This window comes from Schistocerca piceifrons, chromosome 1, assembly GCF_021461385.2.
Source record: "Schistocerca piceifrons isolate TAMUIC-IGC-003096 chromosome 1, iqSchPice1.1, whole genome shotgun sequence".
In the NCBI taxonomy this organism is placed as follows: Eukaryota; Metazoa; Arthropoda; class Insecta; order Orthoptera; family Acrididae; genus Schistocerca; species Schistocerca piceifrons.
The window spans coordinates 264509808-264537540 of record NC_060138.1 but is presented as its reverse complement, the minus strand read 5'-3'; the positions used below and the strand labels follow the sequence as shown (position 1 = coordinate 264537540).

At 45.3% G+C, this 27733-nt stretch overlaps 1 pseudogene; it reads right to left on the bottom strand.

Annotated features, from left to right (window-relative positions):
* Positions 1-141: 141 nt before the first annotated feature.
* LOC124709982 lies at positions 142-25925 on the bottom strand (annotated as a pseudogene).
* Positions 25926-27733: the final 1808 nt, after the last annotated feature.

The window sequence follows — 27733 nt, the reverse complement described above, 5'->3', positions numbered from 1 at the left end:
TATTGCATCTTTTTTAAGCAGGAATAGAGGGGAGACTAAGTCTCAAAGTCTCCCCTCACGCTACGCCACTGTCAAATGTTACGAAAATTTCAGTAATTGGTATCAATAAATATTTATTACGATTAAAACAAACAATGTCACTTAAAATGAATTTTGAGTGTGGTAAATTTTGAAACAATCGTTGAAACAAAGTCCTACACCACAGTCCTTGCACTACACAATGTTTCCTTACGTTTCCCCGTCTTCTTGCAGCAGACTCCACATCTCTTTGTAGGCTTACTCTTCTTCTCTGTGGGTCGGATCTTCTCAATAAAATGCCTTGCTGTGAGCTATTCAGGCACAGGAGCTTTTGAAGGTCGCCCACATTGAGTTGAAGTTATTCTTCCCGTGAATTTCCAGCAGTTGTGTTACGAGCAGAAGCCTGAAATTTATATGCGTTTCTTCTCTTTTATGCGGTGACTGATGACCTCAGATGTTCAGTTCCATAGTGCTCAGAGCCATTGAACTCTTTTATGCACTTAGGCTTTCTTAGCTCGTTGCCCCTTTTGGTTGCCGTAACAACATCATCATTATGAAATGTAGAAATAAAGGCAACCTGCTTTTTATCCATCCGTTTCAGTACCATTACGCTGTGTGAATGATATGCTACGAGTTCACCTTTCTTTAGTTTTGCACGTCTCAAGGCATCAGGTACATTCTTCATATTCAGTTGAAGCTACATTCATACCTCTTTCCTTCAAAAAGTGGCACAAAAGGACGCTTTTACAATAATTGTCCATCCAGAGTGTGTGGCCTAAGTTGGAAAGAGGCTCAACAAGCTTCACAACAATCTGACTGGTTTTCAGGGTATCTGCAGAAGGAAATTTCTTTTCTATTTCTGTGGAAATTCCTGCATAAATAATAAAGTGCCATAAATAACCTGTGGATGATTCGCAGATCTCATAGTACTTTATACCAAACTTTCCTGATTTTAGAGGTAGATAGGTTTTTATCGCAGCCGCCCTTTCCATAACGTGAGAGATTCATCAACAGAAATGTTTTCTCCCATGTTGTATGTATTTCTAAACGTATCATTCAAGTGCTGAATGACGAACCCAACTTTAATAATTTCTTATTGCTGTCAAAGGTATTCAGTTCTTCATTGTTTACAAAATGAAGGAATCTGCAAAGTAGTTCAAACCTGTCTTGTTGTTGATAATTCTTCCGGGTTATATGGCCATGGTCCATGGAATTCTTCTATTCCTAACGTTTAGTCCAATACTACATAGGACATCCTCAGAGGTAAGGCTGGTCCTGTTGAGTCCTGCCGACTGACGAGTCGGGCAACAAAGGATGGGGCCCCTCCACGCCCACACCAACGTGGTGACCAAGCCAAAAGTTCTACTGTCACCTCCATATAACATATTAGTCTTTGAATCAGGAGTCACAGGATGCGGGCTGTGATGTTGTCCATGCGTCTGGGTAAGATTACTCATAAACATGGTCCACCAGGAGATAGAAAGTGGACGAAAGCGATCGAAGGGTAGCGGTTGTAAGAGCAGAGGAAAAAAAGTGCCAAGGCAAGCACCAAGGGAAAAAAACCTCCGCGACAGTAGGACGGGTAGTAAGGGCCGTAGCGGCTTGCTATCTGCGACAGTGCATGCAAGGTGTGGTTATGTTAGTTCGAGGTATCGTGCATCGTTACCTTTGTCGTTGTTGGAGCTCGTTGCGGTGCTTGCTGCAGTTGCTGCGTCCCTGCAACAGTTCAAGGTCGTTGTACATTAGTGGGCGATCGGTCATAGATCGGCTCACAGATGGTGTAGGTGGTGTGTGGTTGGTTTGCGTGCTGTATACAGTACAGTTTCCCTGCGGTTGCCTGTTTTTCGGCTGGTCAAACATCTGGGGTTGCCAGTAATAACTGTGTTGCAGGGGCTCGCCAGTACTGTCGTGTTAGCGTTCTATGGGCCATAGATGTTTAGTTCCTAGCCAGTAGTGTTTTTGGTCTGTTATGCTTCCATCTATGGTTGTGGTCGTAGTTACCCATCGAAAGGATAAACAGTTTGCACTAGTGTCTCGTGTTATTGTACAGTCGTGCGGAGAGTTTTTGGAATACCTGCAAGATAGTATCTAGTCGGTATTCCCGGTCAAGGTCCGCGATGCGTGTGTAGCGCGGAGCTTAGGTTATGATTTTGAGTACTTTGTTCTGTATGAGCTGCAGACGGCGCAGGCGAGTTGGTGCAGCGTTTCCCCAGAAAGGGGCTGCGTACGTCATCAGAGGTCGAATAAGTGTCATGTACATGGACCTAGACACCCTCCTGTTCAGTATGCTACGCCTGTTAAGCATCGGGTAGAATTGTTTGAGCCTCGCGTTAGCTTTGTTGGTCACGTGTTGAATGTGGTCCCCCCAGAGTAGTTTCCTGTCCAGCCAGACACCGAGGTATTTGACCTTCTCGCGGAAACGTATTGGGCGTGTGTGTAGTGTTATTGGGTTGCAGTGCTGATGTTTGCGCAACGAGTCGGGTGTCGGAGAGCGGCCTAAATACCAAGGAAAGTAGGCGTGGTCTTGCTTGCACATAGTAGCAGAGAGAAAACTAGTCAAAGATAAAATGTAACTATCGATAATAGTCCGTCATAGATAAAAATCACTTATCGATTCTGTAACGCCACTGTCCATTCATGTTTACGAACAGTGGCGTTACAGAATCGATAAGTGATTTTTTATCTATGACGGACTATTATCGATGGTTACATTTTATCTTTGACTGGTTTTCTCTCTGCTACTATGTGCAAGCTAGACCACGCCCACTTTCCTCGGTATTTAGGCCGCTCTCCGACGCCCGACTCGTCAGTTGGCAGGGCTCAACAGGACCAGCCATACCTCTGAGAATGTCCAACGTAGTATTGGACGAAACGTTAGGAATAGAAGAGTTCCATGAACCACGGTCATATAACCCGGAAAAATTACAGGGTATCCAGAAAAGGGCTCCCTGATTTCAAAATTAAATATCTCGAAAACAAAGATCGATAGAGGAATGCAGTAAACGGTATGTTTATTGCGAAAGCTGTAAGAAGTTCATACAGCAGTTTGAAATAATAGTTACAAAAGCTGCTAACAGATGGCGCTGTACGCTGTACAGCTCATATCAGCATACACAAGTGAAATAATCGTATGAAAACAATCTTTGCAAACAATCACATCACAATGTTTTGAAAATGTTCACCATTGGCACTACAAAGGCGGTGCAAACGAAGAATGAAATTCGCCATCACATTTCGTAGTGTCTCAACTGAAATGGATTCACATGCCACAGAGATCGCCGATTTAAGCTCGTCCAGCGTGGCGGGATGCTTTGGGTAGACCATGTCTTTCACTGTGCCCCACAAAAAAAAAGTCACAGGGAGTCAAATCCGGCGAATATGGTGGCCAATCCATGCCTGAACCAGTAAATTTGGGATATTCCAAAGCAATGACTCGATTCCCGAAGTATTCCTCAAGAAAGCGGAACACTTGTTCGGTCCGATGTGGTCGGGCTCCATCTTGCATAAACCATTCAGTACCTGGTCGATCCTCTAACGCTTGCTGTGTGGCGACAAATTGTTCCAAAATTGCAACGTAACGTGCACCAGTGACCGTTTCTCGAATGAAAAAAGAGCCAATAATGCCTCTGCTGCATACTGCAGCCCACACAGTAACTTTAGGAGAATATAGGGGTTTCGCTTCACACCAATATGGCTTTTCGGAACACCAAAATCGCCAGTTCTGCTTATTCACGTATCAATTCAGGTGGAAGTGTGCTTCATCTTTAAACCAGATGCAGCCAACTTCAAATCATTCACTATCAATCATTGTGAGCCTCTGATTAGCAAAGGCAACCCTTTGTTGCACAGCTCGTACGGGTATGGCCTGGTGCGTTTGAATTTTGAATGGAAACATGTGTAGGCTCTTTCTCAGTATTTTCTGCGTGCTGGAACGCTTCAAACCAGTCTCAGATGCAATTCTACGGACGGATGACATTGGATTTCGCTGAATAATTCCAGAAACTGTGGCGATATTTTCAGGCGTATCTGCGGTTTGCTTGCGGCCAACATGCCCCACTAGATCATCAGTTACACTGCCTGTTGTTGAAATTTTGCGAAGAGCATACGAATGGTTTTCGCATCGGGTCCTTTTGGAACATTAAATCGTGCTTGAAAACTTTGCTTTGTTGCCGTGGGACTCTCTTCTAACCTGTGGTACTCTAGCACCAGAAAAACGCGTTGTTCAATGGAGTACATGGTTTTAATCTCTTCCTTTGGTACGCTAACCTCATTTCACGTTTCAATAGTGGAACTGATCGCTCGGGGATTCGGATCACCATTTATACTAAAGTGCGTGTCATTTATGTTGGCGGCCGAGTTTAGGTTCGTTCTGTGCATCTGACGTCACAACACACAGTCAGCCAATGAACAGAGAACGACGTTGCCAGATCTCGACTGCAGTGCAGAGCATGGACGAGAGTCTTCAGTTTTACAAACGTTCAGTCCTAAATAAAGTAATAGAACAAAAGCAATGTCTTGATAGCAGACTTTCTTTTATAGAAAGTTTGGAAAAAGCATTCTTTATACCAATTGCTTCATATTCTATTAATTAATTAAACCAAACAAGCAATAAGACTCCTAGTTCAGGCGATAGCAAGGAAAGGTGTTTGTATCAATCTCACAAACCGCTTTTTCGCAATAAAGAATAGCGGTAATTGTTTATTTCCTATTGTACTTCGACGAAACGTGAATAATTCATAGTCATACCAACAGTGTTTGTCAATATTTTGCGTGACATGTTAGAGTCCTAATGGCGCTCTGTAGTAAGACGAGCTGCGTTAGCGTAACGGTTAAAGGTTATGAATTCAAATCTTGTGTGATGCTTAATATTTTCATTATTTAAAAACAGTATCGAAGTGCCTTACTTAACGAATTATATTCGTTTGAATGCAATTTTTTGAAATTTCTAGTGCTTTGTCTCTTCATTAACCCTTTCGCTGCTGCAGACACGTGCTCCCCGCATTCCGCGCTGTGCGCGATTTTGTCATCACTGCACTGCTCGCCTGTGCAGACACATGGTGTTCCCACTTCCTTGACACACTTATCATTCGATTTCACAAAAACTATTTGACCCAAAAATTTGATTTTTACACGTCTTCTTGACTGATACCTTCCCCCCATATGTGACTTAATTTTATTTCGATGTTCAAAAAATGGTTCAAATGGCTCTGAGCACTATGAGACTAAACTTCTGAGGTCATTAGTCCCCTAGAACTTCGAACTACTTAAACCTAACCAACCTAAGGACATCACACACATCTATGCCCGAGGGAGGATTCGAACCTGCGACCGTAACGGTCGCGCGGCTCCAGACTGTAGCGCCTAGAAACGCTCGGCCACTTTCGATATTCAACACAGTTATTATGCAGCATTAAATGTAGTAAACCATTGCACGAAATTTTGAAGAGTTTGCAGAGGTAGAAGTCCATAGCGTATACTTTCCGTATGGTCGATTTTAGTTGCCACAATGTTGAGAATGAAATGTGGACAAGATACCTAAATTTCATATAAAATTTACTGTATAACAATATCTCATTTAATTTAAGTACCACAAAGGTGTCGTATGTAATATTGAGAAATATTCCGTCTTTCGCGACTGTAATAAAAGTTTTATTTACACCGGACGCGTTTGGCACATCAATCAATGAAAGGTATGGCACATACACAATGGTACTCATGTTCTCTTTCTTGTTTTTGTTCCACAGTCGCAATTTTACCAATGGTACTGAAATATATTCCTCTTCTGCAACTGTAATAAGCGACTTATTTAGACCAGACGCGTTTCTCTCTTTTGAAGCATCTTCAGTGGACAGTATTTTGTCTCCTCCATTGCCAAGTCACCTTTCGTAGTTTTGTGCTGCGGTAACACAATATTCAACGTTTGTGTTGGCTGATCAGTGTTTTCGCAAATAAGTGATGTTTTTTTGTGTGCCACACACAAAAATTATATTTGACATAGCTCAGAGCACTTCACTGATAGACGGTATATTCAAGTCCTAATGTTTTTGTAGGTCCACAGTTTTGTTTAATGTATTTTGTCTACTTCCTTTTGATTGATTGAAGTGCTTTAAAATAAAGCCAAACGTCCTCAGTGTAAATAAAACTTTTGTTACAGTCGTGAAAGACGGAATATTTCTCAATGTTGCATACGACACCTATGTGGTACTTAAATGAGATATTGTTGTACAGTAAATTTTATATGAAATTTAAGTATCTTGTCCACATTTCATTCTCAACATTGTGACAACTAAAATCGACCATACGGAAAGTATACTCTATGGACTTTTACCTCTGCAAACTCTTCAAAATTTCGTGCAATGGTTTACTATATTTAATGCTGCATAATAACTGCGTTGAACATCGAAACAAAATTAACTCATTTATGGGGGAAGGTATCAGTCAAGAAGATGTGTAAAAATCTAATTTTTCGGCCAAATAGTTTTTGTGGAATCGAATGATAAGAGTGTCAAAGCAGTCGGAATACGATGTGTCTACACAGGCGAGCTGTGCAGTGACAAAATCGCGCACAGCGCGGAATGCAGGGAGCACGTCTTTGTAGCAGCGAAAGGGTTAATGCGGCCGTGGTGGCTTTACTTCATGAAATGTGCGCTCCCCCCTAAACCTAAGCTTGCGAACTATGCCATACTACGGCGCTGCTTCTATTGGCGCGTGCGTCGTGTGCAACTGGCAACGCAGCAATCTCCCGCGTCTGGGCGGGCATGCGCGAGCCGCCAAGATAAAAGAATTGAACTATAGGCATTACGTATGGCGATTACAGCGCCATCTGTTAGCAGCTTTTCTAACTATTACTTCAAACTGCTGTATAAACTTCTTACAGCTTTCAAAATAAACATACCGTTTACTGCATTCCTCTATCGATCTTTGTTTTCGAGACATTTTGAAATCAGGGAGTCCTTTTCTGGACACCCTGTATCAACAACAGTACCATCCAGTCGTGAAAGCCTTCATTGTGTGATCAAACCTGTCTTGTTGTATACTCTGGTAAAAAAATCGGCGTGTTTAAAAGCGGATGCTTGCTGAAATACGACTTTATGAATGGCTTCTGAATAATTCCCATCAACATCTGCAGTGCGAAAAACATATAAAGCTCATCTTTGTCAGTAGAACAAGGTTGTAGAACAATCTGTTTTTGTATACAATCTGCAGCGTAACGATTAGTTTCACACACGATTGTTTCTAGAATGGTTTACCGAAATACAGCTTGAAAGCTTCAGCTGCAGAATTTACCTGTATCACAGGTACACATTTACCAACGAATGGTGTTTTCAAAGAGACATAAGAGCGTCAACTTCTTGCTATTTCCAGTCTTCTTCATTCCGTGTGCATTTCGCTGGTGCACCTTGTTCGATGTCATCGTCACTGTCCGCCGTTTCTTCTTCACTTCTTTCGGGTGTTTCTTCCAGACAGTCAAAATCACTTTCATCGTCAACATCTAGATCACTCCCGCTGTCGTTTTTACTATCTAACCCATTCGTCGGTTATTTGAGAATTGCGAGAATTTGCTCTGAAGTTGGACCACGCAAAGTGTTTGGCTGCATCGTTTTGTGTTCGAGAGTGTCGCTTCGACCAGGGGGGCGCAGAAAGCTATGCGCAGAAAGCAACGTGTTTTCTCAGTTGTGCGTATGACGTCACGGTGGAAGCAGCTGTGCCAAACAGTACACAGTTCGAATTGTGTGTGATTGTTTTTCTTGTGTTGTTTTGTGTTTGAAGGAGTATTTTGATTGAGTTCTTTCTTCTGAGGTACTCAGTCAACAGCGGAAACATGCGGAATTCGGTGCCGGCCGCGGTGGTCTAACGGTTCTAGGCGCGCAGTCCGGAACCGCGCGACTGCTACGGTCGCAGGTTCGAATCCTGCCTCGGGCATGGATGTGTGTGATGTCCTTAGGTTAGTTAGGTTTAAGTAGTTCTAAGTTTTAGGGGACTGATGACCACAGATGTTAAGTCCCATAGTGCTCAGAACCATTTGAACCATTTTCGGAATTCGGGAGTGTTAACGGTTTTTGCTGTAATTGATGTTTGATTCCGAACTGAAATAGTTAGCGATAGTGGACAGCGGAATCAACATTGTCTTCGCCAGCTCTATAGTTTATTGTTCGTCCTGTGAAATTCTTATTGGAGAATCTACAAGTGAGTGAGAAAATTGATTTTTACAATGCCAGGCTGTGCTGTAACGGGCTGTTTTTCCTGCAACTGGAGCACAAAGGGAACTGACGTAATGTATCACAGTTTCCCGCGTAATGAAACATTACAAAAACTATGGTTGTCGAAATGTTGTAGGAAAGACAGTGTAAATGTTGCGCATGCAAGAATATGTTCTCGCCATTTCGCAGAAACAGATTACTTAAGGGATTTACAGTCTGAATTGCTTAATTTGTTCCGAAAAAGAATGCTCAAGCCAGATGCAGTTCCTTCGCGCAATTTGCCGTGCAGTAGTGCGACTGTCAATGTGTCACCCGCAACAGAAGATAGAACCAAACGGTATAAGAAACGAGAACTACATAAGAAATCTCTGGAAACTCTGGAAAAGCTGTCACCAAATAAGAAACATCATAATAAGAGCACATGTACAGATGACAGTTTTTTTTTTCAGACACAGATAAAGTTACTTTGATGAATACTATAGCGGCTTTAGAAAGAAGGAATGCTGTTCTTACAAACAAGTGTGTGCAACTTCGAGCTCTTAAGTAAATTCATTTCAATGCGATTAAATGAATAGTTTCTGATTTATTTGATCCGAGGTTTCGAATTTCAAGTGTGTGTCAGTGTGGTTGTGATATGACATTTTACCGATGTGTGAGGCATAAGCTGCGAAAGAATATAACTCATCAGTTTTAACTGTAATATTTTAGCAGCAGAAAAGCAGTTTAGACATCTCATTTCTGGTATAAACAAAATCTTCCGCCAAAAACTTGACGTAAACGCGCATGCCGTGTCGTCTGCTTGTGAGCGCTTGCTTCCACGCTGACGTCACTAGGCCAGCCAATGGCAGAGCAGAGCGCTTACTGCCCAACCTTATTATTTAGTAACCTTGGCTTGGACTGTAAGACACAACACGTTATTTCTCCCGATTGCCTCAATTTGTGACAAAGATCTACGAAGCAAACCAGCACAGATATGTCTGTAGTTAGCTGACGAAGTAGTATTGACTGTCGTCAACAGATGCCAGAGCAATACAGTTTTACCTCCAAGACTGCAACTGGTGAGTACGTGGTCGGGATGCTGCCAGAGCGGACATTCACAGCGTGCGAGTACGTACTCGGGCTCCCGGTTTGAGGGGTTAATTGATCTACTTCATCTTTTGTTTCTTCTTCTCCTTCACCTTCTGTTTCCTCCTCCTATCGTGCTCTTTTGGCTGCTGACAGCACTGATTGAATGCAACTTTTAAACATTTTATAGGTTTTTTCTTTGTCATCTTCAGCATATGACAAGCAGCATTCATATCCTCCTGGATATTACTCCCAAATCAAATCGAAGCCTCGTCTCATTGTGTTACTGATTGCAAATGATGCAGTGTGATGCCCTACTCTTATGTCTCTTTTTCTGTCTATTTGTCTAACTTCATCAGCTAAAATTCAATGGCAATGTGAGGTTCTGCCAAGCCTTATTTGCAGCATATGCAATACTGTGTTGCTTGTACACCTCATCCAATAGATTAATCCTCTGATCACTATGCACTGTTCATTTTTCAAGTTCAAGCTTTGCCCCCCGTCCACAGTAGTTGTAATTATGAAGCCATATGCAATAGCACTGGCAGCATATCGAAAATACCACTACCGCCTCTAATGTGCCTCCTACCGCTCTGCTGCATGGTGTGAGGTTCGTGCACCCCGTTACGTATCAAATCATGTGTGTTCACCTAACGGTTGTGCAGTGATGAGAAACCAAACTATAATAGCACTGGCAGCATATCGAAAATACCACTACCGCCTCTAATGTGCCTCCTACCGCTCTGCTGCATGGTGTGAGGTTCGTGCACCCCGTTACGTATCAAATCATGTGTGTTCACCTAACGGTTGTGCAGTGATGAGAAACCAAACTATATAACTGAAGCCCTGCTCCCTCGATGTCTTATGATACACTCTATAAGAAATACATTTGGTCCAGAGATTATCTGTACTTATTCTGTGTGTAAACTCTCAGTAATTCCTTCCTCTTCACCACCTTTTCAAATGTGAGTTCCATGGTTTGTTCTCTGCACTGTGGAAACTGCAAATATTTCTGTTGAGTAGTTCAGAAACTAACATTTCTCAAACACCATATTATACTTTGAGATACCTACCAAATAACCTACATTAAACTTCTGTTTGCATGGATACCTCATATTAATATGATTGTACAGTGTGGTGCATGAAATGTGTTACCATTTTGTTTTTGAATATAAACTTTATTGTCAATACAATCTGAAAGGAACATATACTACAATGAAGAGCCGTCCATGGAGGTTTGTTCTAACTCAGTGCATGCTCAATATGTCCACCATTTCGTTTCCTAACTTCCTTCAAACGAACACGGAAGTTAGTGATTACCCTACAGCACATGTCTTCCGTAATTTCACTGCAAGCTTTAAGAATATGTCTTCTGAGCTCCATTAAATCACGTGGACGTTTCGGGAAAATTTTTTCCTTCAGGTACCTCCAAAGAAAAAGTCACATGGACTGAGGTCTGGACTATTTGAGGGCCAATTTTGTCCAGCATTGAAGCGACTTGGAAACCTGAGTGAAATAATCCGCATGTCGAAATGCTCGTGTAAAAACTCCAACATAGTGTTTGCAGTATGTGACCTTGCTCCATCTTGCATGAACCACTGCGTGTTGAAGGGCAAGAAGCTGTGGAATGAAGCTATTGCGAAGCATCCTCAAATAACGCTCGCTGTTCACAGTTTCTTCAAAGAAAAAGGGTCCAGTAAGTCCGTGACTGGAAATTGCTGCCCAAGCTGTAATCCTCGGAGCATAATGTTGTCGTTCATGAAGCACTTGTGGGTTTTCAGTGGCCCAAAAGCGTACATTTTGTTTGTTAACCACACTGTCTAAATGAAAATGCGCCTCGACTGAAAACCAAACGTTGTTGAGAGTTTCTTCCCTATCCTCCGCCCATTGAAAAAACAGTCTCTGCTGCTTGTGTTCTTCAGTGAGCTTCTGTGCACAGGTCATCTTGTGTGGACACATATGGAGGTCGCTTTTAAGAATGCCTTTCTACACGATTTCCCGGGACTTCTCTGTACAGCAACTCGTACCGCTTCAATATTCTCCGGCGAACAAACAGGCTTAGGCAGAGGTCGCTTCGCTTCCAATACTGTTCCTTCCTGTACAAATTTATCGTACAACCTGTGGATGGTCTTCTTGCAAGGGACCCATTGTATATTAAACTGTTGTCGAAAACGCCTCTGAATCACAACAAGGCTTATAGTTTCATGAAAAAGTAATACAATTGCCGATCGTTGCTGTGTCGTCAGTCTTCCATTGTTAGCCATTGCTGTTTACTAGTCTCCTAGCGACAGAATCGTGAATCACATGTCATTTCCTAACTTATTTGTTTTTCCAAGCTCTGCTGGTACTGCTGTAGTGATCCCAGTGGGATATTTAATGTGCGTCGTAAATTGTGAAAGAAACGATTGGTAACACATTTCGTGCGCCACCCTGTATATAGTTTTTAGAACCTCATTTCCGTGAACATCAGTACATTTCATTTTATGTTATAAATGACGAACTGTTCTTTTATTAAAGGCTTCAGGAGCAATCACAGCCTCGTAACAAAACTGCTTTTAGTCATATGGTGTTTACTTTGGTTATACTGAGCAGTTATTCGTGGGAAAATATATAGCTGTTTGTATGAATCAGGAGGATTCATATATGGCTTTTTATCACTCTGTTTAAATGTTCCATGATACTTGCTTTCATGTGGGTGTATGTTGAGCAGTTGTTTGTGCCGTGTCACTGCATTACAACTTTGAAATACGTATTATAAAATTCGCTATAGTGATCATTTTGAAGGTTATCAGGGCACCAGTTAACCCCCATCTGCAGCAATTGTTCAGTTGGTTATGGCTGCAGGCGGCCAGATAGAGCACAGTTATGTGCACACAGGCAGACAAACCTATGTGCGCCCAGGCAGGACAAAATCGTACACACCTGTCTGGTATTACGCTATAAGTGTTGTGTCCGACTTCTTGGACACTGAGGTGGCTAGTAATAATACAGTTAATCAGAACACTATGAATAAGTAATATCTTATTAATCACAACGAAACGTATCTTTGCGTGCCATCCTTGGCTGTAGCTATGAAACTGCACATGTGGACTTGTGGTTCAGAACACACTAAATAAGCCACAATTACTGAGTGACAAATTGATACAAATTCAGAATGACCACCCTGTGGCTTCACTACCGCCACTAAAAAACACAAATTCATAGACACTTGTTGACAAAGTTCTGATCTTAAGCGAGGAGACGCTTAGGCACGAAACCAGATGCAGTCCCATCAAGCAAGACAATAATTCTTGCGCCCTTTTCCACCGGGACAGCAGAGCTTCCACATATGCTTTCATCTGTCCAGGTTTCATCGAGCCACACAATGTCTTAAAATGGCACTTCAACGATATTTCTTAAAAATCGACAAAGCGACGCTACGATGTCAACTATCTCCATTACAATTTTCCTCCCATTAACTTTTTTCTACCGAAAAACAAAGACGTCTTGCTGCCACTAAGTAACTGCACCTCACACGGTTTGTATATAGTTGGATGTTCTTTTTCTCGCAATATCCGTGTATGTGGCGGCGCAAGCATATTGATGAGAAAAGTCCAAGTTTGTTACTCCTGGTTGTGTCCTCTTTTCACAGGGTGACCGCAGTTAAGATGAACCAGGTCCTTTCCCATGTGCAAATATTACTCCTTACAAACTCTGACAACAGTATTTTTATGTATCTTTATTAGAGGCAATAGAGTTGCACCATTGTCTCTCATCAAAGTATTCCGTACCAAGCACACAAACTCAAATGTCTGACGACACAAAACGTGATCAGATCGCTGAACTTTCTGCTTAGCAGCCACATTTTTTGCACACTTATACAAGCTTCAGAAATTCTGTGGCGCAAGATAAACTCACCACACAGAGAAATAAAGAACACAACAAAGCGCACAACAACTGTTTGCGCTACCGCCCGTGATCGTCGTCTGCAAGTCGCTACAGTAGACCCCATCTGCAGTAGCAGAGAGATTTGACAAAGGTGAACGGAACAGAAGGTGAGACCAAGCACGTTCTCTGAGTGGCTGTTGCCATGGTAGCAGCCCTGTAAACAGCTAGACGGCTAGCGGTCAATCACTTTGTTAATCTGATTCAGGTACAGTAGCTTCTGCTGTCAATTATTTCGATGTCCGATTGCGGCTGGCGTCGGTATTTGCATCGAAATTTGATATTTACGCCTGCTGTATGAGCCAACAGTGTGGTATCTGTTCTGTTGGGCATATCTGACAGAACAGACTTTTCTGTCCTACATGGCGTATGTACAATCTCTATTGTTTCTTGCTCCGGTGGGTACACCAAACCGCAGGGAAAGAAACACATGTTCCTGTAAGTCAGCAAGTGACTGAGTTCATGAAATGAACTAAACACTCACAAGTCTGGAATGTAGCAATGTCAGTGTAACAATACAAATTTACAAATCGGTAACCACTCGAGACTGGAAAGAAACTAAGTCAATTTGGCTACGCAGTGGAACAAAGTGAACAGTTAAACACAGCAACGGGCGAGCCGCTCCAGAAGCTAGGGCCACAGACTCAGCAGCGAAGAGTCACCACTGGGTGGCACCACATGATGCGTGTGTCTTGAATCACTTTTGGATACAAAACTCCTCCCTTTAATCGGCACATAGGGCTAGAAATGGCTAGACCTATGCTGACTGTGTTGAGGATGGGGAATGGCGAAACTGGCATCCCCACCAACGGCTTGAGCAGCACATCCAGAGTGGAAAGTGATATTTTCTGCATGAATTGAGATCCAGTAATAACCTCTGGGGCGCAACTTCGATTATACAGCGTGGAAGTGGCTATCACATGTGACGGAGTTGGCACGAACAGGTCAATCTCCATTGACACCTGACCTGGAAGCACGTGTGGTCCCATGATCATTCGAAGTGCGCAGCACTGGTGGTAGGGATAAGAGCTGTGCACTGTGCTATTACGACTTCTGCACCACCTGTTAGCAGCAGACACAGTGGCTGCGCCAAAGACTGAGACGGCATGGAGTTTTACAATTATTTATTGAACTTTCTTTACAACTTCTCCCTCGTCGTCGCTGCCCAGCCCTGCGGATCCCTCTGCTTGGCTGCTGCTGTCTAGATTCTTCGACAATGCGCGCCACACGTGCCGCTGATCGCACTCGGGAGCCTCAGGCCACCAGTGCTCCGCTGAAGCCAGGATGCTCTGTGGTTGAGATGAACTCGTCGCCGCTCGGCGCCCCAGTACGGGCACGCCCATGGAGCCTTGTCACCGTGATGTCAGCTGCTGACAACTGCTGCACCGGCAGCTTGGAAGCCGTCAGTTGCAATGTCTGCGAGGTCCTGTCATGAATGGACCATGCATCATGAGGCCAGCTGCCGACGCCTGCTGCACCGGCGGCTGGGAAGCCGTCAGTCGCGATGTCCGAGAGGTCCCGTCATGGATGGACCACGCACCGTGGGGCTGAGTTACCATGAAGTCTGGGTGTCAGGCCCTGGCGGCACCTGTGACGAAGACCGCGCTGCGGCCGGTCCTGCTGGAAGTTCTTGCTGTAGTTAGTCAGCCATGGTGCCGACCGAACTCGGGCCGACCTCCAGAGCTGAAGTTGACATCTGGCGGGGAATGGATGACTCCTGCAAGCTGGAACAGACTTCCGGAATCGTCACCTACAAAGATCGAACATTCAGACATGGACCACATCCATCCTCAGATCCGAATTGCTTCCTAATGGCTTCTGTCTGTTGCTGCCTGCGCTCCACTATTTATATCCGCCAGGAGGACTTATTCTCGGTTGTAGCTTTTTGTTATTACTCCCGTTGTATATTGCAGTGTAACTTAGCATGCTGGCCTCACTTCCCCTTACTCAGCTTTCTCCAGGCTTCGCTCGGCGCTCGGTCTGTGTGAGTTCTTGCGTCAGCCTGTTGGTAGACTGCTGCTGCCAGCAAGGCTATCTGTGCCTGCCTATTCTGCAATGCCTCGGTCACTGGCGTGCCTCTGTTTTGCCATTCTCCACTGCGTCAAGCAACGTTTACTACATGTGGCCACAACACTGTCTCCTCCTAAAAATTAAATTCGTCCCCGAATTTACCCTATACGTTAACTTTAGTTCTATCCTATATTCTACTTCTTCCCTATACAGGGTGTTACAAAAAGGTATGGCCAAACTTTCAGGAAACACTCCTCACACACAAATAAAGAAAAGATGTTATGTGGACATGTGTCCGGAAACGCTTAATTTCCATGTTAGAGCTCGTTTTAGTTTCATCAGTATGTACTGTACTTTCTCGATTGACTGCCAGTTGGCCCAATTGAAGGAAGGTGATGTTGACTTCGGTGCTTGTGTTGACATGCAACTCATTGCTCTACAGTACTAGCACCAAGCACATCAGTACGTAGCATCAACAGGTTAGTGTTCATCACGAACGTGGTTTTGCAGTCAGTGCAATGTTTGCAATTGCGGAGTTGGCAGATGCCCATTTGATGCATGGATTAGCACGGGGCAATAGCCGTGGCGCGGTACGTTTGTATCGAGACAGATTTCCAGAACGAAGGTGTTCCGACAGGAAGACGTTCGAAGCAATTGATCGGCGTCTTAGGGAGCACGGAACATTCCAGCCTATGACTCGCGACTGGGGAAGACCTAGAACGACGAGGACACCTGCAATGGACGAGGCAATTCTTCGTGCAGTTGACGATAACCCTAATGTCAGCGTCAGAGAAGTTGCTGCTGTACAAAGTAACGTTGACCACGTCACTGTATGGAGAGTGCTACGGGAGAACCAGTTGTTGCCGTACCATGTACAGCGTGTGCAGGCACTATCAGCAGCTGATTGGCCTCCACGGGTACACTTCTGCGAATGGTTCATCCAACAATGTGTCAATCCTCATTTCAGTGCAAATGTTCTGTTGCTGTGTGTTTCCATTCCATGATTAATGTGATTTGAAGAGAAGTAATAAAATGAGCTCTAACATGAAAAGTAAGCGTTTCCGGACACATGTCCACGTAACATATTTTCTTTGTTTGTTTGTGAGGAATGTTTCCTGAAAGTTTGGCCGTACCTTTTTGTAACACCCTGTAGATGCTGCCGCACTCGCAAGAGACACCACATACACGAAGCACACAAAGAGTACAGTGCACACTGACGAAACTAAAATGAGCTCTAACATGGAATTAAGCGTTTCCGGACATATGTCCACATAACATCTTTTCTTTATTTGTGTGTGAGGAATGTCTCCTGAAAGTTTGGCCGTATCTTTTTGTAACACCCTGTATACATCCAGGTTGCCCTGACAGGTAATCCATTCTACAGGAAACTTATGGAGGGGTCTTGCATTAACATGCTGAATCCTCCGTTTTAATAACATATATACCACACTGATAAATGCAATCAACATGGTAATAGTACTGGTTGAAATACCAATGGTCACTATGCTACATTTCTGCCTGGTATCGTACTCCTCCACATGCCTTGAAATTTGATCTTTCTCCAAATCTACTAGTTTATCTATCGTTTGCAATAGTGTAGCATCCAAGCTGTTGTTAATAAACGTCAAATTTTCTCCTGGAGCGATGCTGAATGACGCATCTGGCCAGTCAACGTGACTGTCGCTGGCAAGCTGAAAAGATCCCCTACTATTTCAAATTTGTCCCGTGATTAGCAAACCACTGTCCCATAATTCCATCTCTGTGGTTGCTGTTCAATTTCCATTGTCATGACACTCGGCTGATATCCTCTCCGTAGCGAATACTGAATATAACAATTGCCTCCCAACTTGCTGAAGATGTGGTGTAGGCTTCACTATTATTGTCCGACACTCCGAAGCTTCTACTTCTGCCCCAAACAACTGGATCTCACATGAACCCTTGCCTGTGAAAACAACCCGTGATGGACAAATGGAAACTGACTCTGTTAGACATCTACTCAACTCTAAACTCGACATAGTAGCATGAGTATCCCCCCCCCCTTAGAAAGTAATAAAACCTCCTGTGTCCTGAACTGTACGCCCTTCCCCATGCGCTCCCATCTGACCAGATATGGATACACTGTGTAACAGTGATACTGTCTCCCCACACTAGTTAAAGAAAATCTAATCTCTATATACATCTTAACTAGATCCGTTGTTACCTTAATCCTAGACATATGATAAAAAAGTGACACACTCGCTTCAGTTATCGGCACTACGTGCTCTACCCCCTCTGGAAACTCTCCGTCTGCCTGCTTCAGACTCTGTCTGAATTTTTCTGGTGTACATGGCCAGCTTGTGTCAGCTGACAGAGAACTATGCCCATACTGTCCACTTGTACCCCATCCTGCGTCACCTACAGAATGGAGAGAGAAGGAAAAAACTCCCATCACTACCCCTTAATACCAATAAAATAACCCTAGTCCGTGAACAAAAATAATACACACATGATAATTACTGCTAACTACACATCCCTCGAACTTATACTTAATACCCGGTTTACTGTCTGCTTCTGGCGCTTCTTTTCTCTTTCTGCCAGAAGGAGAAGTACATATACACGGATCTACTACCCCCTGGAAGGGCTTAACTCAATTAACGTGAACCACCGTTGTCTTGATAGGCAATATTAATTTTACATTGACAGGTGATGTCATTTCCACTACCTGGTACAGTCCATGGAACTTGTTTGTAAACTTCTGGGTTCTCCCTTTTGGAACATACGGATTAGCTAGTGGCACCCATTGGCCTACTCTGTACTGTGGCAACTTCCTCGTTGTACCTCCCATCTGTTCTTGTCGTTCCAACGCTTTCGTGTTAGCTCGTCTAACTCTCTGCCATACTTCCTTAATGGTTTTCACAAATTGCCTTACATGCTCGCCCTCCGCTCCCAGCCTTGGACGAAACGTGTCAAAAAGTGATGGCATCTTCCGCCCATACACCACTTCATATGGTGACAATCCTGTCAACGTATGTACCTTACTATTACATGCACTGGTTACGAATTGCAAGTACACATCCCAGTCGGTGTGTTGACTATTTACATAGTGACTCAACATCTTAGCGATCGTACGATGCACTCTCTCCGTTCATTCGCTTGCTTAGGGATGAAATGGACTAGTCCGTAGTTTCTTTATCTTCAGTAACTAACACAGTTGCTTCATCAGATCAGACGTGAAATTAGTACCTCGATCCGAGATTAAGGACTGAGGTATCCCATACCTGAGTAACCAATTATTAACTAAAGCTTGTGCCACCGTACTTGCTTTCTGATCTGGTAATGCGACCATGACTAAATACCTAGAAAAGTGGTCAATCACTGTTAACACATACTTATTCCCTGCTGCACTCTTATCAAATGGGCCTAATACATCAATTCCGATTTGTTGGAAAGGTCTGTCTGCCTCTGGTAATCTTTGAACCGGAATCTTTTGATCGCTCAAGTCGAGACGCTGTGCGCATGGCACAGAATTCCTGATGTACTCGTCCATGTCTTGACGTCGTGTCCTCCACCAAAACTTCTCCGCTATCCGCCTATCCGTAGCTCTTCTCCCGCAATGTCCTGAAAGAAAATGGTCATGCGCCTGTTGCAAAACTTCAGATCTTAACGCTGCTTGTACGACGAAGCGTGGGCCGCATTTCGTCGACCTGCAAAGTACCCCGTCCTGTTCTAGGAACTGTGGTTGCTTTCTGAACAATTGGCAGTCACTATCCACGGCTTGTGCCCTTTTCCACTCATCTTCAGTCAACCCTGTTACTTGTAATACTGCCACTTTCCTGCTCAATGCGTCAGCATTGACATGTTTCACACCTGGCTTGTGTATCACCTCATAATCGAACTCACTGAGTTTCAGCGCCCATCTCACTAGTCTAATCGCTGGGTCTTTCAGACCTAATAACCATTTCAGAGCTGAATGATCCGTCACATCCTTAAACCTTCTACCGTACAGATAACATCGAAAGTACGAAATCCTGTATATTACCGCTAACAATTCCTTCTCCGTCGTGGAGTAATTTTGTTCCACTTTGTTAAAGTGACGAGACGCGAATGCTATCGGATGTTTTTTGCTATCAATTTCTTGCCGAATTACAACCCCAAGAACGTGATTAGACACGTCACATTGTAGTATAAACTCCTTCGGAAAGTCTGGAAACTTCAAAACTGGATCTGATGTCAGTATCCATTTCAACTCTTGAAATGCTTTCCCGCACTCTGACGTCCACTGGAAGGTAACACCTTTTCTTAGGAACTCAGTAAGTGGCCTTGCTATTTCTGCAAACCCCTGTACGAATTTTCGCTAATAGCTCGCAAGACCAATATACGATTGCAGTTGTTTTACCGTTTGCGGAACCGGAAAATCTCGTACTGCAGAAGTGAGACGAGGATCTGTCCATACCCTGTCCTGACTGATAACATACCTGTGATAATTTACTTGTGCTTGCGCAAAATGGCATTTGTCCAAACTGAATGTTAGCCGTGCTGCCTCTAATCTTATAAACGCCTCCTCTAACCGTATCACATGCTGCTCTATTTATCTTGAAAAAACTATGTATGTCATCCAGATACACCATGCATTTTTTCGGTTTCATCCCGTGAAGGACTCCATCCAACAACCTCTTAAATGTTGCTGGAGCGTTTTTTAGTCCAAACGGCATTCTTTTATACTCGAAGTGACCACAATGCGTCGTAAATGCTGTTTTTGGCCTGTCCTCCAGACATACTTCAATCTGGTGATAACCGCTTCGCAAATCCATAGTGGAGAAAAATTTACACTGCCCTAGGTTATCCAACGTTTCTATAATATTCGGAATCGGATATACATCCGCCACTGTCCGTTCATTCAAATCTCTGTAATCGTAACAAAAGCGAAATTTTTTCAACCCGTCTGGTGTCTTTTTCGGAACTAGGGCCACGCTACTAGACCAAGGACTATTACTGTGCTGGATTACCCATCTTCCAGTTGTTGCTCTATTAATTGCTCTACTACTGGTTGTAATTGTTTCTGTAGTCTGTATGGCTTACGATACACCGGAGCGTGATTCCCTGTTGGAATACGAAGCTGTGTTATTGGTGTAGCAGGTAACGTACCCTGTGCTTCAAACAATGCTTTATACTTTAGTAATAATGCTTCCATACCCGAACGATCATTTCCTCTCAAATGATTTACCTTGTCACGAAGTGCAGACGTGCTGACGATTTGCTTTACATCATAGTCTAGCCTCGAACTATCGATGTCCTCTTCATCCATTAACTCTACTGTGGCTATTACTAATCCCTTCGGCAGATCGACATAATCCCGTCCGAAGTTATCTAAACTCACCGGAATCATAAACTGCCCGCTTATGTCCGTTACCCATGTACACTCCTACGAATAAAGCAATGCTTTTCGTCTAAAATCTCATTACTCGGTAGTGGCTCTACCAAGAATAACCCCTGCTGTGGCACATCGACGTCCACCGGTACCCAGATCAACTTCCCTGTACCTGTTTGTACTTTGTCACACGAAATCACCTTTCATACACTTGTACGCAGTTTAATTGGTATCACCTTAGCTATCGGTGCACCTTGCGACTCTGAAACATTTGCAACGGCTGTACCCATTGAGAACAAGTTCCCATCGATGTGAATTTTAAAATTTTCCCGGCGAATTGACTGTTCAAACAAATTTCGGGCTTGCAGCCGGTCGCCGTTCAATACTTCGCACGATATTTCAACTGGGCACCTGCCAGTCATCTTCAGGTGAGCCGTCGCAGACTGCTGCTGAACAATCTGCCACACTGGAAAAGGCAGTACCCTTGCATTCTACACTATCGCTTCCCGAGCCTGATTGCGTATTTTGCAACAATTGTTGCTCCATCCTCTGCATGTGCTGCTTTTGCAACTTATTTTCTTCAATCAGTTTCTTAACTTGCTCCGTCAATGCGACTACGGGATCACTTTTCCTGGTTGCAGGTGTCTCTGGCATTTTCTGTGTGGTATACCTCACCTCAAAAAAATAAAATTGTATTACCCAGAAGCAAGTTAATTCCTAGCACGTCTAATGGCAAGCCATCTAGACTTACCACATTGCCCTGTTACATGACCATTGAAGCCACACACATCACAAGTGCCAGGTACAAATTTATTGCAAGGAGCGACGTGACCTGTCAATCCACACACTACACATTTAGATAGTACTAAGTTAACGTGACTATCATTCCCACGAAACTGCGATAAGTCTACAGTGCTGCTAGGCCTTTCAAATGACACTCTCACATCCCTTACCATTACCCTCGACATGTCTAGCTACACAGAAAACATAGAGAGAAGGCAGTTGCTGGACTCACCCTATTTGCACCGTGCTAGTCAAAGTCGTGGCGTGGGTGCACTTGACACCACTTGTTACGACTTCTGCACCACTTGTTAGCAGCAGACATAGTGGCTGCGCCAAAGACTGAGACGGCGTGGAGTTTTACAATTATTTATTGAACTTTCTATACAATTTCTCCCTCGTCGTCGCTGCCCAGCCCTGCAGATCCCTCTGCTTGGCTGCTGCTGTGTAGATTCTTCGACAATGCGCGCCACACGTGCCGCTGATCGCACTCGGGAGCCTCAGGCCACCAGCGCTCTGCTGAAGCCAGGATGCTCTGTGGTTGAGATGAACTCGTCGCCGCTCGGCGCCCCAGTACGGGAACGACCATGGAGCAGCGTCGCCGTGAGGTCAGCTGCGGATGCCTGCTGCACCGGCGACTAGGAAGCCGTCAGTTGCGATGTCCGCGAGGTCCCGTCATGGACGGACCACGCGCCGTGGGGCCAGCTTCCGACGCCTGTTGCACCAGCGGCTGGGAAGCTGTCAGTCGCGATGTCCGCGAGGTACCGTCATGGACGGACCATGCGCCGTGGGGCAGGGTTGCCGTGAAGTCCGGGCGTCAGCCCCTGGCGGCGCCTGTGACCAAGACCGCGCTGCGGCCAGTCCTGCTGGAAGTTCTCGCTGTAGTTAGTCAGCCATAGTACCGACTGAACTCGGGCTGACCTCCAGAGCTGAAGTTGACATCTGGCGGCGAATGGATGACTCCTGCGAGCTGGAACAGACTTCCGGCATCGTCATCTACGAAGATTGAACATTCGGACACGGACCACGTCCGTCCTCAGATCCGAACTGCTCCCTAATGGCTTCTATCTGTTGCTGCTGCGCTCCACTATTTATATGCGGCAGGAGAACTTTTTTACCCTCTGTGGTAGCTTTTTGTTATTACTCCCGCAGTATATTGCAGCGTAACTTAGCGTGCTGGCCTCACTTCCCCTTACTTAGCACTCTCCAGGCTTCGCTCAGCGCTTGGTCTGTGTGCGTTCTTGTGTCAGCCTGTTGGTAGACTGCTGCTGTCAGCAAGGCTATCTGTGCCTGCTTACTTCGCAATGCTTCGGTCGCCGGTGTGCCTCTGTTTTGTCATTCTCCACTGCGTGAAGCAACGCTTACTACATGTGGGCGCAGCAGTGCTGTAGGAGCAAGTGTATCCACCACCTCTGGCTCATATCTCTTGTCAGTGCCTACTTCCCGTCGATGCTTTGAACTATAACAGAGGGTCGAGGGGAAAAAGCAAGCTCACAGGGTAGTATGGTTTTGTGATGAGCACAACGGTGCTGCACCATCAGTGCCCAAGGAGGAGTTAGGAGTGGCACAAATGCTGTGGGAGCAGTTGATAGTGGTGATGGACCGGCTACTCCTGTCTGACCGCCACCTCGAGCATTTGCTGCCACCTGTTGCCAACCCATGATTTTGGCAGAATGTGCGGCCCTACAAATGAGAGCCGACCCGATAATATAGCGGGTTGTGGGGGTGTGGAGCCCACGTCACTGGATGCAGGAGATCAAACAGGGTACACAGTCGACGTCTGTGCAAAATATCGGCCAGGCTACGTCCATTGGCAGGGGTATAATGGTAAATGGCCAGGAAGTTGGTGAGTGCATCCATTCAGTTGGTTCACATCAAGAGTTCTTTTACCTGCAACTCAAACGTCATGACCAACTGCTCGTCTTTCGAATTGGATGCCAGGTGAAACAGGGTGGCAGTCAGGTGTTTGATACCATTACGTCTACAAAAATCCTGAAACGCCGAAGTCGTAAATTGTGGGCCATTGTCGGAAATCAGTGTAGCTGGGGCTCCTCCTAAAGCAAAGATAATTGATAAGGCTTAGACACATATGGGAAAATTGAATGGGTATCAATTACCAACAACCACACCGCTCCCTGGAAAAGGCCGGTGAAATCTACATGTACTTTACGCCATGAGTGGTGGGGACAGGGCCATGAGATAAAACGCTGTGCTTTGAATGACTCGTTGTGTGCACAGGCATAGCAGATGTGGACGGTATGTTCAATGGCGTCGTCTGTGCCCGAACAATACAGATGATGCCGCGCCACTGCTTTCGTTCGGCACATACCCCAGTGTGCAACATTAAGTCTGTGCCTGAGGAGAAAGCAACTACGTCACTCTGAATCTGGGTCTTTTAGTAAAATGTGTAGGTCAGTCTCTCCGCACCGTGGACAACATCCAGCAAAGGATTGGGTCCTGGTTCATCTCGGCCACTCTGTCGCCCATCATAATACGAAACTCGTTATGGGTGTGCTACGAGTTCGTGTCCAAGGCAAAACGGAGCCTTTCATATCCGTCAAAATCGGCATCAGAGCTACATGGCAAAAAAGACAGGGCACTGGCTTTAGAGTGCTGAGTGGCAGTTCTGTAACAGATGTCATAAATATAGTTAATAAGAAACAACGCCCTCCGCTGCAGCCATTGTTTCGCTTTGTCGGGAAGTTTTGCATGAGGACCAAAGAGCAACAGCAGGGCTTGTAGTCCATAATCAGATGAATCTTGGTACCATAGAAGTGCACACGGAACTTCTGGACACCACACATGCTGGCCAATGCCTCTTTTTCAATCTGTGAATGCCGGCCGGAGTGGCCGAGCGGTTCTAGGCGCTACAGCCTAGAACCGCGAGACCGCTACGGTCGCAGGTTCGAATCGTGCCTCGGGCATGGATGTGCGTGATGTCCTTAGGTTATTTAGGTTTAAGTAGTTCTAAGTTCTAGGGGACTGATGACCTCAGAAGTTAAGTCCCACAACGCTCAGTGCCATTTGAATCATCAATCTGTGAATGTTTTCGCTTTGCTGAGTTTAACGTCGTAGATGCAAACTCGCTAGGCTGTTCCACATCGTTGGCAAATTTATGCGACAGGATAGTACCAGCACCAAAATCTGTGGCCATCTGTGGCCAGGGTTAACAGCTGGCACGGCTGGAATGTCACCAGACAAGGGACCAACCTAAGAGGCTTTTTAAATTGCACAAACGCCTATTGACACGCCACTGACCACACAAATTAAGCACCCTTTTTACGTAACTGGTTAAGGGGATGGGAAATATGAGCAGCATTTGGAATGAACATGGCATAATAATTGACTCTGCCCAGAAAAGGTTGCATTTATCTAATTAATAACGTCGGTCACATAGTCTTGTGAGCGTGTAAGCCCATCTCTACTTAAAACGTGGCCCAAATAGTTGACTTTGCTGGAACAATCAACACTTGGTGAGACGATACCAGAGACCATTGGCTTGGAGCAGCTCAAATGACAGTCGTGGACTGCGCAAGTGCTACTTCCGCATGGCCGCCGTAACTAAAAATCATCTAAATAATAGGCAATTTGATAGCCGTGGCTGAGCTGATCTAGGTACATCTGAAAAACTGCAGGAACACTAGCGATCTCAGATGGCAATCTGTTATACCTGTACATGCCGAATGGCGTATTAATAATTAAAAACTGATTTATGGGCTAATCAAGAGAGAACTGAAAATATGTATCAGTGAGATCAACTTCTGAAAAATACTGATCTCCAGCCAATTTAGCTAACAGTTTCTCTTGCCTAGGAATTGGGTGCAAGTCAACATTTCTTGGGCATTAATGGTAATGTAGTGTACTGCGGTCAGCAGAAACAAGTTTGAACACACTTCATTATAACTAAAGCGCCTTCTTGGCGTGCACTAATTTCCAAAACGCAAAAACATCAAGAAGCACAACAATTCTTGTGGTGGCAAAACCAGATAAGAGTACAAGACAATGAAAAGAAAATAATAAGCAAAATACTACTCTACACAATTATAAAGATTCAACTTTCTACTGAAGGCTACGATTAGTAGCTAGAGCTGGTGCAGGTATTGGCCGGAGCTGCCGGATGACTCTGCCGGTATGCTTATAACGCCAGTTTGGCGGAGTGCTACACGTAGTTCCATTAGCATCGTGGTTCCAATTGATGGATCTCTCGCACACGGATTTTCACAAAGTAGTTCCTTCCGTGTTTATGCGGAGAGTCTGTTGTTAACATCCACAGGCGATGTTTCGAACTGAGCTCTTGAAGGGAGATTGGCAGACCACCTCACTTGTCTGTTGTGCGGGCTCTCTAACTGATAAGGGGCCGCTATGACATTTCTCCCCCGGAAAAAAGAATGCACAGCACTACAAACATCCATAGGAACAGGGGCATCCTGGTTGGCATCTATAGGTTCGTGGCTGGCACAGGCTGGAAGTGCCGATGCAGCACGGGGAGCTGGTGGCAGAGACATCAACTGAGGTGCAGGTGGAAGGGAGGGTCCGCCACAGGGCGGCTGGCAACAGGCACTGCCATCTACCTGCGGCATCATGGTCTACCAGACAGGGGCAGAGCGGGTTGAGGTGCCAGCAGGCAGTGGAACTATCCTCCCACCAGAGAGACGCCATCTCCCGGCCACAGAGCTTGGTGATGATGGCAGGTGCGCAGGGTACTCATGGTGAGAGAAGATCCACGCCCAGACCTCCTGCCCAATGCAGGAGTGCACCAAGAGTGTGGACAGGAGGGTGAGAAGTCTCAGGAACGAGGACAGATAAGTGAGAGTGGAATGGTCTACCATGAAGGATCTCCACTGGAGATATACCGGCATGGGTGGCAGTGTGGTATGTAGTAAAAAAAAAAAAAGAATGGCCTCCTCCAGCAGCTGATAAGCTCAGCAGCTTATCGAGCTTGGTCTTGAACATCTGCACAAACCATTCTGCCCATCCGTTTGATGTAGAGTGAAATGGGGAAGTATGGACAAAGGAAATCCCATTGGCAGAACAGAATTGTATAATATCAGGTGAAGTAAACTGTGGCCCATTATCCATAACGATCGTTTTCGGGAGTCCCTCCATGGTAAAGAGGCGCCAGAGAATTCTGATAGTCTCAGCAGAAGTGGTGTTCATCATTCGGGATATGTAAAGGTTTTTAGACCTGGAGTTGATCATGGTGAGCCACTGGGAACCATGAAAAGACCCAGCGAAATCTAAGTGGAGACGTTCCCACTGGCACAGAGGTGCTGCCTGACATGTTTGGAATGTGGTGCAGGCCGACACGACGCGCCACGCGGGGCAGCCACGTAGTTTGAGGCGCCTTGTCACAGCCCCTATGGCGCCCCCCGTCGGAGGTTCGAGTGTTCCCTCGGGCCTGGGTGTGTATTGTCCTTGCGTAAGTTAGTTTAAGTTAGATTAAGTAGTGCGTAAGCTTAGGGACTGATGACCTCAGCAGTTTGGTCCTATAAGACCTTACCACAAATTTACAATTTTTTCCAACATGAGGGAGGCAATGTCTTTATCTAAACCGCGCCAGTAAACGTGTCGGTGTGCCAGCTGTCTGGTGAGGACGAGCCCCAATGGCCACTGGGGAGGAGGTCGAGGACACAGCAGCACAATGCATGTGGTATGACCATCCGGGGAACATCCGAATCACTATGCAAAAGGATGACGCCATTGCGGAAAAAGGGACTGTGCTGATGATCCCCAAAACGCTGCCCCTCCGCATCACGGATGTTACGGTGGCTGGTCGGCCAACCTGCAGCGATTTGGTGGCGGAGAGCTTGCAGTGTCTGATCCTGAGCAGTGGTCCTCCGGCCTGCATCGGCATCCAACGGAAGTGCGTTCAGAGCTGCGCTCACGTCCAGTTCCACATGGAAACAAACCAAGAGGGAGGCGTCAAACTCACGGTCTGCTCTGGCAGGCAGCCAGGACAGAAAATCGGCGTTTTCGTGCCATTCAGAGGTGCGGTAGACAATATCAAAGTAGAACGTGGCCAGGAAGAGCACCCAACGCTGGAGGCGGCATGCTGTCCAAGTGGGCACTGCGGCAACCAGGTGGAACAAAGAAACCAAAGGTTTGTGGTCAGTCTGCAGAGTGAAATGACGACCATGCACATAATCATAGAATATCGTCAGGGCGGAAACCAGCGTCAAAGCTTCCTTTTCAATTTGACTATATTTGGTTTGAGGATCAGTCAATTTTTTGAATGTGAAAGGCGCCGGCGTCCCAACGCCGTCGACCACTTGGCGAAAGGACTGCACCCAGGCCACAGTCCTATGCGTCGGCGGTGACGATTTGGGGCAGGGAAGGATCGTAAGCGGCCAGACAAGATGGGTGGGAGAGAGACGACTTGAGATGTGTG